We start from the raw sequence: 7,272 nt of genomic DNA, 5'->3' as shown, positions 1-7,272 counted from the left end.
ACTTCAATATGCAGGTCTGAACTTGTGTTCACACAGTGGATCCAGAGTGGTGGATTATACATCTCAGACATTGTAACTACTATATCTGCCCCACTTGAGTCCCTGTTTAATCATACACTATATAAACAAAAGTATGTGGACACTCCTTCAAATTAGTGGAATCGGCTATTTCAGGCACACTCGTTAGTGACAAGTGTATAAAATCGAGCATACGGCCACGCAATCTCCATAGACAAACATTGTCAGTAGAATGGCCCATACTGAAGAGCTCAGTGACTTTCAATGTGGCATCAGCAAAGGATGCCACCTTTCCAAAAATTCAGTTAGTCAAAATTCTGCCCTGCTATAGCTGCCCCGGTCAACTGTAAGTGTGGTTATTGTGAAGTGGAAACGTCTAGGAGCAGCAAAGGCTAAGCCGTGAAGTGGCTGCACACAAGCCTAAGATCCCCATGCACAATGTCAAGCGTCGGCTGGAGTGATGTAAAGCTTACGACAATTGGACTCTGGAGTGGAAACGCGTTCTGTGGGAGTAATGAATCACGCTTCACCATCTGGCAGTCCAATGGACAAATATGGGTTTAGCGGATGCCAGGAGAACACTACCTGCCCGAATTCATAGTGCCAACTGTAAGGTTTGGTGGAGGAGGAATAATAATAGTTCTAGTAAAGGGAAATCTTAACGCTACAGCATACAATGACATTCTAGACAATTGTGTGCTTCCAACTTTGTGGCAACAGTTTAGGGAAGGCCCTTTCCTGTTTCAACATGACAATGTCCCAGTGCACAAAGCAAGGTCCATAGAGAAATGGTTTGACAAGATTGGTGTGGAAGAACATGACTAGCCTGCACAGAGCCCTGATCTCAACCCCATCCAATACCTTTGGGATGAATTGGAACGCCGACTGCGAGCCAGACCTAATCGCCCAAAATCAGTGCCCGACCTCACTAATTATCTTGTGGCTGAATGGAAGCTTTGCACACTCCTGGCATTTTATCAACCAGCTTCACCTGGAATGCTTTTCCAACAGTCTTGAAGGAGTTCCCACATATGCTGAGCACTTGTTGGCTGCTTTTCCTTCACTCTACGGTTCAACTCATCCCAAACCATCTCACACACACGCACACACACCATCACCACCATCAGAGGATCAAATTAAAATCAAATCAAATGTTATTTTATTAATCACCATGAGCCAAATACAACTGGTATAGACTTTGCTTGTTTATGAACCTTTCCCATCAATGCAGAGTTTAAATAATATTACAAATAAAATAGTAACTTACACAAGAGGAATAAAATAAAATACACGCGAATGGAGCTATATACGGGGAGTACCAGTACCAGATCAATGTGGAGCTATATACGGGGAGTACCAGTACCAGATCAATGTGGAGCTATATACGGGGAGTACCAGTACCAGATCAATGTGCAAAGGTATAAGATACGTGAGGTAGATACTGTATGTACATGAAGGCATCTGGATAGATAATAATAAGAGTAAAATAAAGAACAAGGTAGCAGCATAAATAGGACACTGCGCATGAAACATGATTGTAATCTCATATGAAGAAGAAAACCATATGGATGGAAACAATGTAATACATTACAACCCTTATGCTCCCAAAACTAATGCCTCCAGTCATTGTTTCAACGTTCAGGGTATTGTAAGAGAAATCCGAGTCTATATGACCGAGCTATTTTTTTTTAAACATAATGCAAGGTCACTGCTTCAATTCTTGACACAAGACTCATCCGTTCATGAATTGTTTAAATGTCGCCGGAGGAGGCAACAAAAAACGCGGTCACGACAGTGCGCAAAATAACGAGAAAATTGATGTACTTATTTTCACCTTTAGAACATTTAAAAAATCAATGTTAAATCCCTTCAAATAAGGCGGGGAGTTTTGGTAACATTTGTGTCATACATTTGCTCTGATCGAGTGACGTACCGATCGTCCAAATAAAGAAAACGCGAAGAGCGCACTCAGGCGTGACAGAAAACCGCGCGCCCGCGTCCGTATTACACACACCTCAAAACCAATAAACTACTACGGTGTATCCTCGAAACCCGACCTCGGACTGTACTCACCAAACCGTTTGAATGATGTGGATAATTGTACATTCAAATGTAATTGGGGCATACATTGGGCATTGCGCGACTGGACATAACCATTTGTTCACATGAAACCCGGAGTCTACAGCTTGATGACAGCACTATAATATTCACCATGATGAATGGCCAAATAATCTGGAGGAACTTTCTTACTCCAAGCCCCGATGGATTTTCCAAAATGTTAATAAACTCCAGCGACGAACACATCTGGACAACAACTGTCGCGGAAATAGGACGTCAAGACCCAAGGCTACCAAGTTTGTCGACGTACCTTGGACTTTTTGTATGTTTACTGTTATTTTTGATTGCCGCGTTGATCGTGATGCTTTACCGAATCAAACACAAAATTGCTCCATTGCCCTCGGATATGGAGAACGCTGGTCATACGGAGATGTTTCCAGATCAAGTTGAACTGGCCGCCGTGTAGCATCATCATTCGGACCATCGCAGGCGCCCACTCGGAGGACCATCGCAGGCGCCCACTCGGAGGCGTCGTGCTGCCTCTCTCATCACTTTTGTGCTGATCAAATTAGTCTAATTGTTTTGTGATTTATATGCTATAAATGTTTACACTTGTAAAATCATTTTACATTTAAGCATTTTCTTTGGCATTTATGCTAATTTAAGACCTCCAGAGACATGTTCCTGAAAAGAACAACATCATTCTTGACTAAAAACGTTCGAACAATGTTTGGAAAATATTCGTCTATCTTGTGATCTCCTAAACCAAATGAAAACGTTATGTTATGTCCTTAGTACCTGTCTTGTTATAGCTGGGGTACTGTTTAGATAAACAGATGATATTGTAAAGTTCCTCTCACCTTTCTCAGTAGTAGGATGCAACCTACTTTCAAGTGCCAGCTAAGCAGAATTGTCAGCAAATTCTGGATCATTGAAACAGTGGCAGTGCTGAACAATTATCAGAAAATTGTGCCATACTTACGATCTTGATATTACCTTTGACTATTTTGGCATACACTATCTCCGCATCTAACATTTAAGACCTGCAGCGGTGGATCCTCTAGTAGTGTTGTTTATATATATATATATATATATTGCTATTACAGAGCCATTATTTCACACAGCACACTGAATCAGTTAGGAGAGCATATATGTATTATTTAGTGTGTGTAGCCTACAGGGTTAACTTGCTGAGGCGTTTTTGCTTTTTCAAGTGCACTTTCTCTTATCATGTTTTAATGAAATGCTAAATTAAAGCTCTGGCAGGAGATTAACATTAAAATATTCCTGTATTAGGCTACTCGCAGATCCGTCTGGTGCCTGAGCTGTGGTGGGAAGATAATGGACCCAGCCTCAGTGCTCTTGAGTACATGAAAGCTAATTGAGGCAGAGAATGAGTTCCTGGTTGGTTGCCCTCTTGTGTTGAGAGCCCTCATCCCACCTCATAGTCCCCACCCCCCACCTGTAGCATCTCCTGCATAACAGGAGCCACCACAGTGAAGGGCCTGACATGACAACCTGCCTGATTTACATTGGAGTCATTTAGCAGACACTCTCATCCAGAGTGATTTACAGGCACAATTAGGGTTAAGTGCCTTGCTCAACTGCACAGCAGCATATTTTGTCACCTAGTCAGCTCAGGGATATGAACCAGTGACCTTTCAGTTACTGTCCCAACGCTCTTAACAGCTAGACTACCTGCCAATATGATCACTAAGGGTCAGACTCAAGGCAGGCTAGAACACTGTTAGCGATCTGTCTGTCTGAGGTGTTGGCTCATCTATGTTACCATAACAGGATGTAATTAAGAACAAAAATACCATATTTATATGACATTTGATTTACAATTCAGCCTGGATTTTACTAAGATTCTTTTACACAATGTATGTGCCTTGAATGTACTGTAGGTCTCTCACTCAATATCTGTGTAGGATTATGCTGTCTATTCCTTTTGTACATGCAGATTATTCTGCTTCCTTTAACCATGTGTGCATTCTATTTGTCTTTCTCTGACCACCATTTGCCCCTTACCGACCTGATTTCACTTTGTTGGTAGGCCTATTGCTTTCCTACTTTTGCTTCACATCTCTCAATTCTCTCCTGTGAGTGACATTGTTCACTTTGATTAAATGATCTGCAGTATATGTCTTTCTTAATTAGATACAATGTGACATGTGTTTTCTGCCTAACGACAGCTGCTGCTCATGAGCCATGCTCCACCGTAGCCTCTCCGTCAGATTATCCAAGTAGAGTCTCGCTGTGTTTGTTCTGTCAGATTATCCACGTAGAGACTCACTGTGTTTGTTCTGTCATATTATCCACGTAGAGACTCACTGTGTTTGTTCTGTCAGATTATCCAAGTAGAGTCTCACTGTGTTTGTTCTGTCAGATTATCCACGTAGAGTCTCGCTGTGTTTGTTCTGTCATATTATCCACGTAGAGACTCACTGTGTTTGTTCTGTCAGATTATCCACGCAGAGTCTCACTGTGTTTGTTCTGTCAGATTATCCACGTAGAGTCTCACTGTGTTTGTTCTGTAAGATTATCTACATAGAGACTCACTGTGTTTGTTCTGTCAGATTATCCACGCAGAGTCTCACTGTGTTTGTTCTGTCAGATTATCCGCGTAGAGTCTCACTGTGTTTATTCTGTCAGATTATCTACATAGAGTCTAACTGTGTTTGTTCTGTCAGATTATCCACGTAGAGTCTCACTGTGTTTGTTCTGTCAGATTATCCACATAAAGTCTCACTGTGTTTGTTCTGTCAGATTATCCATATAGAGACTAACTGTGTTTGTTCTGTCAGATTATCCACGTAGAGACTCACTGCGTTTGCTCTGTCAGATTATCCACATAGAGACTCACAGCGTTTGTTCTGTCAGATTATCCACATAGAGACTCACTGTGTTTGTTCTGTCAGATTATCCACGTAGAGACTCACTGAGTTTGCTCTGTCAGATTGTCCACGTAGAGACTCACTGCGTTTGCTCTGTCAGATTATCCACGTAGAGACTCACAGCGTTTGCTCTGTCAGATTGTCCACGTAGAGACTCACTGTGTTTGTTCAGCGGTGATGGAGGAACAGTATCTTCACAGCCAACCACCCCAGTTGAATCCGATGGCTTTATTTGCTGCTGCGTTTTCTCATCTTTTCCCCCATAATTGCTTGTCCTGCTCTCTTTCCCTGGAGAAATGCTGACGTCATCACCTGGTGCCAGAGCAGGTAGTCGGAAAATCTGACGACCGTTAAGACATGGCACATCTTTTCCAGATTAATAAAATAGAGGAGAATTAAAACCTAAGGAGCCTGAGTGACTAGCCACCCTGAGCTCATTTGTCACCCGTGGCCTCAGAATAAGCAAATAAGCGATGGCTGCTGTTAGGTATTCTCAGGGGGAGCTTGCTTTGACAGTTATTGCTGTGAAAGTCATGCCCATATAAATAGCACCAGGGCTTTAGGTCAGTGTAGCAATGCTTTGTAGTTGTCAAAGATTTTACCTGCGCACTAGGCTACACCACCCACTCATTAAGTGGCAGTAATATAAGCAGTTAGCAGTTCTATGTTGTTTTTCTTTCTCCTTCAGTTGGATGGATAGATAGGATCCTACACCCTGGATACACATGTTCAGTTTAATCCAGCCAGCTGTGCTAGTAGGTTTTCAGTCCTCCTCCTGCCCCTGAGGCTGATGTGGAGTGTGGTTATGAACCTACAGGCCAGAAGGCACTAGCACAGATTCTCTGACAGGCTCTAGATATAATAACCTCACCTTGGCTGAAGATTTACCAATAAGGGTGAAAAGATGCAGACGTTTATAGATTGTCTGAGGAATTTATGCAAATACATCGACTCCCCTAGCCCACAGCTACCCAATTTCTGCCACACGATTTTTGTTCAGTAGATGCAAAGGTATGGCAATGACCCAAACATGTAATCGCTGAAATACAATCCCCGTGAAAGGAAGGGCAATAGTCTACAGATGTTGCAGTTAATATTATATCTGGTAGTGGATCATTAACAGATTAAACGGATCATTTTTGGACTTCTCTCCTTACGGCAGTAACCTGTAATGGGAAAAAAAGACGAGCTCAATGTGCATTTTTCGATTGTCCACAAGATGGCACTTTGGTCTCACGTTTATGACATCACAATGGATGTCTGGCCCTTGTGATCATCTGCTGAGTTCCCACCAGTAGAAATCTTGTCTGGGGTAAAACAATTAAGCAGGTCTATTGGGCTACTGCTATTGATCCTCAAGTATGATGGATAACTTTGCTTTAAAGATGTCAAGATGAGACAGATAGTGTTAAAGGTCTCGTCCTTTTGTCTTTCTGGGATTGCGATCACTGGTTGAGAGGGATATGTCCCTACTCCCTACACAATATCTGTCCTTCTCTTTTTACCCTCATTTACAACTAGCCATGCCCTGAGGATCTTTAACATGTACATCTATCCATCTTTGCTCTTCCCCTTCATGTGAAACCATTTCATTGTGTGGTAGGTCTGGTCAGAGGCAAGGCGTGGCTGGGTGGAGTCCTTAGTCCTCCCCTGTTTGATCCGAGGTGAGTTTGAACTCACCTGGGATGCTTTTTGTCCGATGTCCTGTGTTTTGTGTTTAGTGTCTTGTCTTCTCTGGTACCTTTAGGGCACAGCTATTCATCAGAGAGAAATGACAATGTGAGAATCCACTATCCACACAATATAGATTATTCTGTGGCAAAGCCTTTATGCTCTGCCAGTTCCTTTTTTCCCCACTCAGTATGAATGCACTTTTTCCATTCAGCTAAACCAGTCGTCGCCAGGGTTTCATTGGTTGTGCAATCCCTCATCTGGGTCATCTAATGGCTCTTCAATGTATAAATCACAGATCATATCATTAGGGTTCATTAAAACAAGTTCAGAATCTAAGATATTAACAGATTGTAAAAACATAATACGTCTGACGACCCCAGCATAACCCCATCTTCCCGAAATGTTTCCATGGAAAGTTAAGATTAGGGAGGCACATGGGCACAGTCTAACAATAAGGTGCCAACCCGGTGTCAACATAATAACTGGGTACTGTTTTGACTCTTTTGTCTGGCCTTTCATGTCAAGGAGATGCTCCGTGGTGTTTGCTCCAGCTGCCTTCTGCACACACAATACCACAGGTGTATATTCTTTTGCACCAATAGTTGTGGATCTAATATGATCCAGG

Source organism: Oncorhynchus tshawytscha, linkage group LG30 (assembly GCF_018296145.1).
Source record: "Oncorhynchus tshawytscha isolate Ot180627B linkage group LG30, Otsh_v2.0, whole genome shotgun sequence".
Classification (NCBI taxonomy): domain Eukaryota; kingdom Metazoa; phylum Chordata; class Actinopteri; order Salmoniformes; family Salmonidae; genus Oncorhynchus; species Oncorhynchus tshawytscha.
This window is presented reverse-complemented; position numbering follows the sequence as displayed.